At 40.7% G+C, this 13826-nt stretch overlaps 1 protein-coding gene across 4 annotated transcripts in view; it reads left to right on the top strand.

Annotated features, from left to right (window-relative positions):
* The window catches only part of vps13b (vacuolar protein sorting 13 homolog B), a 977967-nt gene that overhangs the window by 509021 nt on the left and 455120 nt on the right, over window positions 1-13826 (top strand). The window lies entirely within an intron of this gene.

The raw sequence follows: 13826 nt of genomic DNA, 5'->3' as shown, positions 1-13826 counted from the left end.
GGCGTATTGCATTTCGACTTCAGAAGGCATTTGATAAGATGCCATATCAAAGGCTATTGCAGAAAATAAAAGCTCATTATGTAGGGAGTAATATTGACGTGAAGGGAAGATACGATAGCTAACAGGAACAGAGAGTAGAAATATGTGCATCTTTTTCAGACTGTTAGGATGTCATGAGTGGTATGCCATGGGTAGGTGCTAAGCCTCAACTCTTTACAATATATAGAAATGGATTGGATGAAGGGATCTAAGGTATGGTGGCTAAATTTGCTGAATACACAAAGACAGGTAGGGTAGTGCATTGCGAAGTTGGCATTAGGAGTCTACAAATGTATACTGATATGTTAAGTGAATGGACAAAGGTCTGGTAAATGGAGTATGATGAGGAATAGTGTGAATTTGTCCATTTGGCAGAAAGAATAAAGAAGAAGCATATCATCTAAATGGTGAGAAGTTGCAGAGCTCTGAGATGCAGAGGGACTCTGGGTGTCCTCGTGCACAAATCACAGAAGAATGCAGGTAATTAAAAAAAGCTAACAGAATGCGATGGCTTTCTGCGAAAGGAATTGAATACAAGAGTGGGGAGGTTATGTTTCAGCTATATAGGACATTGATGATACCGCATCTGCAGTACTATGTACTAGTCACCGTACTTATGGAAAGATGTTAATGTATTGGAAGCAGTTCAGAGAAGGTTTACTAGACCAAGACCCTGAAATGAGTGGATTGCCTTCTGAGGAAAGGCTAACTAGGCTAGGCCAGTATCCGCTGCAGTTTAAAAGAGTCAGAGGTGTCTTAATTGAACCATGTAAGATCCTGAGGGGACTTGACCAGGTGGATGTTAGAGAATTGGTGCCCATTTAAGACCAAGAAAGGAAACATTTTTTTCTCTGAGAAGGTTTTGACTCTGTATACCCTTCCTCAAAGGCAGTGGGTGCAGAACCTTCAAATGTTTTTAAGGCAGAGGTAGATAGATTCTTGATTAAAGGTAAAGACAAAGTCACCTTAGTCCAACAGGACCATAGGGCTGTTCACTCAGACACGATTGTTGGTGGTTTTACCTGAGGGCTGCCATGCCTCAGGCAAGGAGGGAAATTGAGAAGGAGAATCATTCAGGATATCATCAATCTGTGTGGGTATTGAAACTACCCTGTTGACATCACTCTGTGTTGCAAACTGACCATCCGGTGAATTGAGCTAACTGAATCTTCATCTATGATCTTATGAACTGTCAGAGTGGGAGTGAAGGACTGAGTGACTTACTTTTGTTCCTTGATTGTATATAAGAGATACTGATTAGCTTTCCTTGAGACCTGAAAATTGACAGTTAAACAAATGGGCAGTTAAAGCACACCACTGCCTGTACGTTCTCCTCCAGGTCACTTACCTATGTTCTGTAGTTCTGGACTCACCCACCCCAGGGAAATACCTTGTCTATTTATCCTATCCATGCCCCTCTTGATTTTGTCAACCTCTGAGGTCAGCCCTCAGCCTTCAACGCTCCAGTCCCAGCCTATTCAGCCTCTCCCTATAGCTCAAATCCCCCAACCCTGGCAACAACCTTGTAAATCTTTTCTGAACCCTTCCAAGTTTCACAACATCCTTCCAGTAGGAAGGAGATCAGAATTGCACACAATACTGTGTCCTGTACAGCCACAACAACCTCCCAACACCTGTACTCCATGCTCTAAGCAATAAAGGTAAGCATACCAAACACCACCTTAACTATCCTATCTACCTGTAACTCTATTTTCAAGGAGCTATGAACCTGTACTCCAAAGTCTCTTTGTTCAGCAACATTCTCTCGGACCTTACCATTATGTGTATAAGTCCTGCTAAGATTTGCTTTACCAAAATGCAGCATCTCACATTTATCTAAATTAAACTCCATCTGCCACTTCTCAGCCGACTGGTCCATCTGATCAATGTCCCGTTGTAATCTGAGGTAACATCCTTCGCTGTCCACTACACCTCCCAAATTTGGTGTCATCTACAATCTTACTAACCATATACCTCTTTTGTTCACATCCAAATCATTTATATAAATGACAAGAGGTAGTGGACCCAGCACTGATCCTTGTGGCACTCCACTGGTCACAGGCTTCCATTCTGAAAACAACCCTCCACCACCACCCTCTGTCTTCAAGCCAATTCTGTATCCAAATGGCTCGTTCTCAGTGTATTCTGTAAGATCTAGCTTTGCTCACCAGTATCCCATGGGGAACCTTGTCGAATGCCTTACTGAAGTCCATATAGATCATATCCAATGCTCTGCCCTCATCAATCCTTTTTGTTACTTTTTCAAAACACTCAATCAAGTTTGTGAGACATGATTTCCCACACACAAAGCCATATTGACTATCCCTAATCAGGCCTTGCCTTTCCAAATATGTGTAAATCATGTCCCTCAGAATTCTCTCCAACAACTTGCACACTGTCAGGTTCACCCAGTCTATAGTTCCCTGGCTTGTCCATACCACCTTTCTTAAATAGTGGCACCACATTAGCCAACCTCCAGCCTTCTGGCACCTCGCCTGTGACTATCGATGATACAAATATCTCAGCAAGAGGCCTAGCAATCACTTCTCTAGCTTCCAACAGAGTTCTAGGGTACACCAGGTCCTGGGGATTTATCCACCTTTATGCATTTCAAGACATCCAGCATTTCTTCCTCTGTAATATGAACATTTTTGAAGATGTCATTGTCTATTTCCCCACATTCTATAACTTCCATGTTCTTTTTTACAGTAAACAGTGATGCAAAATACTCGTTTGGTATCTTCTCCCATCTCCTTTTCAGTTTCGGTTAAATGTAGTTAAGAGAAGGCTTGACAACAGCAATTTACTTAAATATGAACATTCATTGTTGAAAGATAAAAGATGAAAAAGGAAGGAAGAGAAAGCAATGAGCCTTACACCTTCCTGCATACCAGAGACCCCTCAACTGATGTCTGGAAGCTTAGGTTGTTCCTGGCACTGTTCACGATTCCAGTCCAAGGTAAAGTCCAAAAACTTGGAACAGAACTCTCTCTCTTATACAGTGTAACAAACAGCAAGCTCAGAAAAGCAGATGCAGAAAATGAGCTGCTTGCAAGTACAGAAAGCACATTTTGATTTTGCCGCCTGCAGCATGTACAGGAATGTTCCAATGACTCATTCAAAGTCATGCAGCTGTCAAATATCATCATCAATTTTCGCCCTTCAGCCCATCCTAAACACACGGTCAAAATCCTGGTAGTCCTTGCCTCAGGGCATTGTGAGTCAACCTATAGCATTTGGACTACAGTGGTGCAAGTAGGCAGCTCACGACCATCTTATCAGGGCAAAATAGCGATGTGTTGAAAATGCTGGCTAGTCATCGATGTTCACATCCCGCGAGTGAAGAAAAGAAAACAAATGTTTATAAAGCAACATTTTGAGCAATTGTCTGGGACTTGAGAGACTTGCAGTCTATTCACTTGATAAAATATTCATTCATGGATTTTGCATTTACTGTCCATTCTTTAATACACTGAAGAAGGTGGTGGTGAGCTGCTTACTTGAAGCAATGCAGTCCTTTAGGTATAGGTATAATGCTGATATGGATTTTGACTCAACAGTGAAAGAACAGTAAGACTAGATGTCAGAGCCTAGACCTAAGAGTCACAGTCTTAGAATACAGGGTACACCATTTAAGACTGAAATGACAAAAAAAAATCTTCACTTTAAGGGTAGTGGACATGTGAAATTCTCTCAAACAAATTAGCTGAGTAATAAAAAATGGCGATGATGGTCATTGGATATTTTTTGGGTGAGAGGAAGGTTTGTAGCAAAGTTCCCAGGGGTTGCTATTGGGACCCATGTGTTTTTTGGTACATGTTGATGACCTAGATCTTTGGTTGAAGGAACAATTTCAAAGTTTGCGAGTGATATGAAATTTGGAAGCATTGTAAACTGTGGGTAGAACAATGTAGTACCGCAAAAGGATATAAACAAATTGGTGGATTGGGCGGATAGGTAGTAGATGAAGTTTGATGCAGAAAAGTTTGAGGTATTTCATTGGAAGAATGTAGAAAGAGAATGGGGTACAGGGGCAAAGGGACCTGAGAATGCATGGACACAGATCATTTAAGGATTGTGGTGCAAGTGGGCGGAGCAGTTAATAAAGCAGACAGGGTACATAATATAATCAAACAGAGTCTACATGGCTCCATGAAATGGAAATCATGATTGACAAATTTATTAGAGTATTTTGACAAGGTTACAAGCTGAATAGATTAGAATACGTAATATATTTGGATTTCCAAATGATGTCCAATAAGGTGAAACCACTTAAGATTAATTAAGATAACAGCACATGGTGCTGGAAGGATTATATGAAGATGGAATGAAAATTGCCTAACCAATACAAGACAGAGAGTTGGGATAAAGGGATCATTTTCAACGTGGCAACCTATTTAACGTGGAATGCCACAGGGAGCAATGCTGAGGCCATAACTTTTGATAACATTCATTAATAACTTGGAAGGTAAGCAATGGGAATGACAAAGAGTCTACAAAGGAATATAGACAGGTTAAGCGAGTGAATAAAACTTGGTAGTTGGAATGTAGTATGGGAAAATGAGGTTGTGCACTTTGGCAGGAAGATTAGAAGAGCTGAAAATTATTTAAATTGCGAAAGACTGCAGAACGGTGTAGAATAGAGTGATATTGTTGTTCTTCAGCAAGGAAACTCGTATAAAAATTCAGAAGGTAATATGGACCATTGGCCTTTATTTCAAAGGGAATGGAGTATGATAATGGGGAGTCTTGCTGAAAGTACACATGACACCTGGAATGCTGTGCGCAGTTTTGGCCCCCTTACCTAATTAAAGATGCACTGACATTGGAGGCAGTCCAGAGAATGTTCACTCTGTTGACTTTGGTATGGAGGAACTGTCCTATGAGGAGAGCTTTAGTAAACTGGGCTTGTACTCGTAGGAGTTTAGAAGAATGACTCGAGATCTTATTGAAACACATAAGATTATTAGAGGGCTTGACAGGGTAGATGTTGATAGCTTGTCTCCGCTAATGGGAGGGTCTTGGATCAGAGGGTATTATCTCAAAATAAGAGGTTGTTAATTCTATTCAATGCTGAGATAAGATTTTTAAACAGTAAGGGAATCTATGGTTTTGAGGAAAAGACAGGAAAGCCAAGTTGTGTATTATCAGATCAAGCATGATCTCGTTGAAGACAGAGCAGAATCAATGGGCTGAATGGCGTTCTTCTGCACCTGTCTCTTGTTGGCTATCTTATACAATTCCTGTTGTTTCTCTTGCTGAGTTAAAACCATCAAGCAGTGTTCATTTTTATCTTTTATAACACTGAATCACAATGAGTATTAGTAAAATTGCCCCTGAAAGATATTAATTGATGCTTCAATGGGAAATCAGAGAGATGTTCAAATCATTACAATTAAAATAGGCAAAGGGTGTTTCGACTGGATTTAAAGTTGATAAATAGAGGAAACAGATTGGAGGTAATTAGCAAAAGACAACATTTTGCAGTTTTATTTTCTGATCAGGAATGCACTGCTGGTAAAGATGTTAGGAGCAGATTCCATGATAACTTTAAAAAGATCACTGGACAGTTAACATGAAATGAAACCCACTTCACAGCACTTGGGAAACAGCAGAGAATTGGTACTAATTAGATAGCTTTCTAAGATCTGGCAAAGACACAGTGGGCTGACCATCTTCCTTTCTGTGCTGGATCATTCTGTGATCCCATACGTATGAATTAAATGTCCTATACTTACTCACAGAATGATCCAGCACAGAAAAGAAGATGGTCAGCCCACTGTGTCTCTGCCAGATCTTAGAAAGCTATCTAATTAGTACCAATCCTCTGCTGTTTCCCCAAGTGCTATGAAGGCTTTGGACCAAACATTGCAATCAATACTGCATCAGAACCTTTTTTTGATAATAGTTAACTTTATGTAACTGGCAAGGCCTGCATTAATTGCCCAACCTTATGCCCTTAAAAGCTGCCTTTTTGAGCCACTGCCATCCATATGATGTAGATAGATCCGTAGAGCTTTCTGGGGGAGATCCTTCCAGGATTTTAACCCAATCATAATAGAGCAGCAGTATAATTCCAAGACAGAATGAAGTTTGTCTTAGAGAGGAAGTTGTGATGGTGCCAATCCATCTGATGCCATTGTGCTTCTAAGTTGCCGGTTTAGAAAGTGGTGTTGAATTCGGGAATGCTACATATTACTGTCATTGTACGTTGCTGATGTATGAAGTGAACATTGAAAGTAGTGAATAGTGTCCTGATCAAGTGGCTACTTTGTGCTGGATAGTATCGAACTTCCTGTGTGTTGTTGGAGCCACACTCACTGAGAGAGGTAGAGGGTACTGCATCACACTTGTGCTGTTTGGGGAAGTCTTGGGAAATTAGCAGATGAGTTGATTTCATAGAATTTTCAGCCTCTGACCTCCTCTTGGAGCCACAGTATTTATATAGCTAGTCCTGTTCAGTTTCTGGGCAAACGTGAGGACTACAGATGCTGGAGATCAGAGTCAAGATTGGAGTGGTGCTGGAAAAGCTCAGCAGGTCAGGCAGCATCCGAGGAGCAGGAAAAGGCAAAAACCCTTCATTGGGAAGGAGGGAGGGAGCCTCCGGGGTGGAGAGATAAATAGGGGGGGGGTGCTGGGGAGAAGATAGCTAAGAGTGCAGTAGGTGAATGGAGGTGGGGATGAAGGTGAGCAGATAGCTGGGAAGGAAGATTGGAAAGTAGGACAGGTCATGAGGATGGTGCTGAGCTGGCAGGTTGGAACTGGGGTAAGGTGGGGGGAGAGGGGAAATGAGGAAACTGGTGAAGTCCACATTAATGTCCTGAGGTTTGGGGTTGAAGTGTTCCGAGGTGGAAGATGAGGCGTTCTTCCTCCAGGCGTTGGGTCCTCCCCATCAACCTCCGCATAAACCGCATCATCTGCCAACATTTCGGCCACCTACAAATGGACCCCACCACCAAGGATATATTTCCTTCCTCGCCCCTATCCGCTCTCTGCAAACACCGTTCCCTCCGTGACTACCTGGTCAGGTCCATGTCCCCCCCAACAACCCACCCTCCCCTCCTGGTACCTTCCCCTGCCATCACAGGAATTGCAAAACCTGCGCCCACACCACCTCCCTCACGTCCATCCAAGGCCCCAAAGGAGCTTTCCACATTCATCAAAGTTTCACCTGCACATCCACCAATGTCATTTATTGTATTTGTTGCTCCTGATGCGGTCTCCTTTACATTGGGGAGACCAGATGCCTCCTTGCAGAGCGCTTCAGGGAATATCTCTCCGGGACACCTGCACCAATCAACCCCACTGCCCTGTTGCCGAACATTTCAACTCCCCCTCCCACTCTGCCGAGGACATGCAGGTCCTGGACCTCCTTCACCGCCCAATACCTGGAGGAAGAACGCCTCATCTTCCGCCTCGGAAAACTTCAACCCCAGGGCATCAATGTGGACTTCACCAGTTTCCTCATTTCCCCTCCCTCTACCTTACCCCAGTTCCAATCTTCCAGCTCAGCACCATCCTCATGACCTGTCCTACCTGCCAATCTTCCTTCCCAGCTATCTGCTTCACCCTCCTTTCTGACCTATCACCTTCATCCCCACCTCCACCCACCTACTGCACTGTTAGCTACTTTCTCCCCAGCCCCTATTCTCTCCTATTTATCTCTCTACCCCGGAGGCTCCCAGTTTCATTCCTGATGAATGGCTTTTGTCCGCAACGTCGATTTTCCTGCTCCTCTGATGCTGCCTGACCTGCTGTGCTTTTATAGCACCACTCCAATCTTGACTCTGGTCAATATTAAGGTCGTGGTGGAAAGGTCATTGATGAAGCAGCTGAATGTGATTGAACTTTAGGCCATGGAAAATTGTGGTAAAGCAGTAGTGACCATAGAATGATAGAGGCCTGGGTTCAAGGTCCACATGCCCCAGAGTTGTGTAATAATATATCTGTGCAGATTGATTAGACAATAGCTACCCTGAGAACTTCTGCAGTTACTGATAACTGAGATGATTGTCTCCAGTAGCTGGAACCCTCTTCCATTTTGCTAGACATGAATCCAACCAGTTGAACATTTTCCCCTTAATTCCCATTGACTTCAATTTTTTAGTACCTGTTGATGCCAGGCAGTCAAACACAATCTTTTAATGATGTGGAGGAGCCGGTGTTGGACTGGGGTGTACAAAGTTAAAAATTGCACAACACCAGACTACAGTCCAACAGGTTTATTTAGAAGCACTAGCTTTTGGAGCACTGATCCTTCTTCAGCTAGCCGAAAGCTCTTGCTTCCCAATAAACCTGTTCGTCTATAACCTGATGTTGTGTGATTTTTAATAATCTTTTTTATCAAAAATAGTCACCTTATCTCACCTTTGGAGAAGATATTATAAAATTGCTTTGGAAATATATATGTGCATTTGATAGTAGTATTCAGTGCCTCCTGTGTAACATAATAAGAGTGGGAAAAATAAACTGTAGTCAAGTGGTTTATCAATCCTGACAAGAATGTTAGGAAAAAGTGGCTTGTTTTTCTGGTCCTAAGGTACATTACTATCTCTATTTGCCTTGCACTAATTGAAAATGATGCTGTGTGAGTTTTTTTTTAGATTAGATTCTCTACAGTGTGGAAACAGGCCCTTTGGCCCAACAAGTCCACAATGACCCTCCAAAGAATAACCCACCCAGACCCATTCCCCTACCCTATATTTACCCCTGACAAATGCACCTCAAATAGTACTTGTTTAATAGTTTAAATAGTACTGCTCGAACTTCTTAAGATTGGCAGCTTTGCAATTTGTACATTTAATTTCCTTCATTGCAAATGATATATAACAAATTATATTTGTATTTTTTTGCTGTTTTGCTCTAAAACAAGTGTTTGGCACTAAGTGCATTTAGTGTTCGATTATCATGGAATGCCTGTTAATACAAGGAATGCTCCATGAATGGCTCTGAAGCACAGTGGTATCCTGTACTTATTTAAAATTGGGGCCTAGCAAATATCTGTGTGTCTGTTTTTATCAATTCATATGTGGACCACATGTCACCAATATTCGACAGAAATAGATGACAAATTGTTTTCATCATCAGTCATTGAGCCATAATAACATTTTGGTCCTTTTGGCATGTAATTAGAGTTGCTGATCACTAGATATTATTGCTTTTTAAACTGCTGTTGTCCATGTTGCCACATACAGCCATTAATTTTAAAATATATTGCTGTACACCTTATTACTTGCACTCTTTCTGCCCACTGTTGGGTTTTCAGATATATAATGCCAAAAGACAAATTTTAAAAACAAGTGCCAGACTTTGTCCTGAAGTAAGGCTCAAGACATGTGCAATAGCTGAACCCTTAATTATTTACAGAAGGTATTCTACGGACTGTAATTCAAACATTTGTGTACTAGTTGACAACATTTTCAATGTGATTTCTGGTTTTAAAGTGATTTCACTTCAACAGAAGGCGCACAAACTACAATAACTAAATATCATTGATGCTGGAAGTCTGAATAAAACAAAGTGTTGTAAACCCCCTAGCAGGTCAGACAGTATTTGTGGGGAGAGAGAGAGAGGTGGAGGAGTTAAACTTTTAAATCCACAGTCGACCTGAATTGTTCATTCATTATCTCTCCACCAGTGCCACCTGACCTGCTGAAGTTTCTAGCATTTTATGTTTTTGTTGAATAAATATACTGCGAGAGGTTCACCCTAAAGTAATTTCAAAATTGGATAATATTACCGTTCTTTGTGTATTTCTAATGCAACGTCAGCTGAGTCTGTAATCACCTACAAATGTCTTCAGTCAGTGTGGCTTCAGGCTTCAACGATCAGATTTGTACAAATCTGGAAATTACATAGTTTGTGATCACAGTTTATATTTCCTGGATTCCTGTTGCTCCTAGACTTTTTCTTAAGAAGCATTCAGTTTAGTCCTTGTGGAAAGATCATGGCAAGTTGATGACTCCTACAACTATTGATATGCAAATTAGTCAATAAATTCCGAAGTTAAGAGACAAATCACAGATTATGAATCTCCAGAACATGCTGGTTATTTGCTTTTCCTAAGATACTTTTTGCCCTCCAGTTCCCTTTTTAAAAGTCAATGTACTTGGATAAATTATGACACCGCCTCATTGCTGTTACTTCCTGAGGTGACATCTGAGTCAGGACCTTCTCACCCAAAGGTAGGAATACTACAGTTGTGCCACAAGATCCTCTACTCCCTAGTATTTTTACACAAATTGACAATTATCACAGTTTATTCTTAACAGTGTGAATATGTTTGTATTAACATAAAAGTTGTTATCCCAATTCCTATCAAACTGTCCTTCTTTGAAAAGTTAACAGTGGCAAATGTTGACTTCTACATCTGGTAAAGTTTTATTAGCAATGTTACATTTTAATATTTTTATTTCACTATTCTGTCCATTTCTTCTCTCTCCTTTGTAATCTTTTACTTGCCCTCTTTTCTTTCTGCACCTAATCTGATGCTTCTCAACCTTTTCCATTACATCTCTATTCATTTTATAATCTTTAAATCTTTCAGATGAAAGTGATACACTGTCCTTCCCACCATTTGATAAGCTCCAAAGAGCCCTGCTAAACTCTTGTGCTTCCAAAAACAATGGTGTAAAGTTATATCCACGTTATTCAGTTTAGAAAATGCCTCAGTAACCATGTAAACTGTAAACCTTTGGCCCCAAGACCATTTTCTTTCTTTATTGCTATTTTCACCAAGTTTTCTTGCCAGAAGAACTTTGCAAAGTTTATGGAGGAGTTAGCAAGATAAATTGCGGGAATTATGACTAATGCAATAATAGTTAGAACAATGGGAATGATGAAGAATAATTTGACATATGTATTGCAATATAAACCTATCCCAAACTGTCATTCTCTGATTGTGTAAGGACTGGTTTTGAGGCCTGCCAGGCTAAATTCAGTGAGGTACATGTGCAAGCCAGGCAACTATTGACTGCAACATTTAATTTCCTGTATCAGTACAGCCAGACTCCATAAAATAGAAAATAATTGACAAGTTGAAAGCCAACTATGGTTAAGGTGACTATAGGGTAAGTTGATCAATCCCTTGTTCCTAACACAATATGTTGCAATGCAAGAGCATGAGTAGGACATTTGGCTTACAATATCAGAGCTAGTTCTTTGACCCTGTTTGGCCATTGACTAAGGCCCTGCTGGATCACTCTGTGGATCAATGAACAAAACATTACGCTTACGGAGCATTTTTCATTGGCATCAATTGTCTTTGAGAGCTATCATTTGGGAAGGGCAGCATTGGATTATTCAGCTGCAACTGATTATATCATTTTTCTGGTAGGTTTAAAATGGTTAGTGCATCTAAAGTGTTTCAGTCTCGAACATTGACAGTTTACACTTCAAGCTTTTTGCATGTGTTCTGTTTGGATTAATAAAAATAAATGATTAGGCTTGGCCCTGATATCACTTGAAAGACTTCAGTTAATTTTACTTTGACATTTGTAATAAATCTTGTAATGGCAATCATGTGTTTCTTCACTGAAACATCCAATTTTACATTGGCTATGGGTTAAACCAGCTGCCAAGAGCTCTTCATACAAATTTCTAAAGGCTAAGGTCAGCAGTTTAGTTCCATGCTTCTAGCATTTGGCAGTTGCTTTGTTGAGGTTTTTTTTGGATGCTGGTACATAAGAAGCAAATTGCACACAGATCTCAGATTGGTCTTGTAGTGTTACATCGCTTATTTTGTTGTACTGTACATACTGTATAGGTCATGTCAGAACTGCACAGACAAGTTAGGAAATCTTGCAACAGAAATAATAGAGGAGAAACATTTTGCACTTGTTTTAAAAGATTTTTGATTAATTTGGGTCTTTCCCTGGCAAAATGTCTGAAAAAGAATTACGTGGTTACTCTGACCGCTCATGAAAACCTTGAGAAGGGGTAGCACAAGAAAAACGTTTGAATGCCAGCATGTTTTTTCATGAAAGGAAAGTCATTGCCTTTTGGTTTTGTAACATTTATAATGCTGATCCATACTTCTGTGTCACATCTAATGTGTACCCCTTTTTCATGCCCCTTCACCTTACAAATTTCCAATTTTTCCTGTGTGCTACTTGTGATTTCCCACTACAGTTGCTGCTGTTCTCCCAACTGACATTTTATCATAGTTTCTGGCTCTTGAATTTTCTGGACTGGCCTGTTTTCTTTATCTTCTTTAACATGGTACCATCTACCATGCTCACTGCAGGCTCACTCTGATGCGTTTAATGTGAAATCATCCGAGTGGCCCCAATCTTCTCTCCTGATGTTTACCTCTTCCTATTCATAATATTGTAGAAGGCCATGTAACTGTCCTGGGTCTGATTCATTTCTATTGCTGAGGTTACCCTTTGTAGCTGCATGTTTCAACTCTATTTTCCTGAATCTCAAGTTTCAATTACCTTCTCTTGCCCCTCAAAAAGCAGCTCACCACGACTTTCTCAAGGTCAAGGAGGGATGGGAAAACCATCAAAAAATTAAAAATGTACTAATTGCATCTGTTGTTCATTGATGTATCTGGCTATCTACTGTCGGATGTGGCTCAAGAGCTTCACGTAGTAGTATTTCTTCCTTTGTACAACAAAAGCTTCCTATTATTCCAGCATCTTCACCTTCAAGTATCAGGTGAACTAATCTTCTGTCTCACAATACTGATCTTCAAATCTTATGCAACTTCCCTGACCAGTCTAGTTCATTTTCTGGTCAATGATAATACCCCCAGATGTTGTTAGTGGGCGATTCAGTGATGGTAATATCACTGAGTATTCTGGGGTGATTGTTGAAGTTGGTAATTTCTTGGCATTTATGTGGCCCAAATGTTACTGACCATTTGTGAGCCCAAACCTGGATATTGTCAAGCTCTTGCACCATTTAGGCATGGACCGCTTCCATATTGAGGAGTCGGGAATGGTGCAATCACCAGCAAGCATCCCCGTTTCTGATCTTATGATGGAGAGATTGTCATTGATGAAAAGCTGAAGATGGTTAGGCTGATTACACTACCCTGAGGAACTCCTGCACTAATGTCCTGGAACTGAGATGACTGACCTCCATCTTCCTACGTGCCAGGTGTGACTCCAACCAGTGAAGTGTTGTCCCACTGATTCCCGTTGACTCCAATTTTGCTAGAGTTCCATGATGCTATTCTTGATCAAATGAGGCCTCGATGTCAGTAGTAGTCACTCTCACCTCACCTCTGAAATTCAGCTCTTTTGCCATGTTCAAACTAAAGTTGTAATGAGATCAAGAGCTGAGTGACCCTGATGGAACCCAAATTGAGTGTCATTGAGCAGATTATTGCTAAGTAAGTTCTACTTGACAGCACTGTTGATGGCATCTTCCATCATTAACTGATGGATAAGAGAAGATGATGAGGCAGTAATTGGCTGGGTTGGATTTGTCCTGCTTTTTGTGTGCATTACATACCTGGGAAATTTCCCCATTGTTAGGTGAATGTTGATTGTGAAGATTGTTGAGACCATCACTGGTTTTTTTCTGTATTTTTCTCATTTCTGGTTTAGAACTGTGAGATGAAGTTGAGAATTGAACTTTGAACAGTAGCTTGCTTAAGAGAAAAACATAAACAACCTGATGTTTGTAAATGGGAACTAGCCCGGAAACATAATTGAATGTTAATTATTGTTCTGAGAGCACTGTAGATGTTTTGACATCGAGACGTGTTATGCTCAAGGACTGGCAACAGGTTAGATGTTACATTGGCCAATCAAAGCAAAGTTGGTGCTGGCCAACCA

Source organism: Chiloscyllium plagiosum, unplaced genomic scaffold (assembly GCF_037043375.1).
Source record: "Chiloscyllium plagiosum isolate Xiang-an unplaced genomic scaffold, Cpla_swu_hap1 HiC_scaffold_4, whole genome shotgun sequence".
NCBI classification, from domain to species: Eukaryota; Metazoa; Chordata; class Chondrichthyes; order Orectolobiformes; family Hemiscylliidae; genus Chiloscyllium; species Chiloscyllium plagiosum.
The sequence above is the reverse complement of the archived record's forward strand: the minus strand, read 5'-3'. Positions and strand labels throughout refer to the sequence as shown.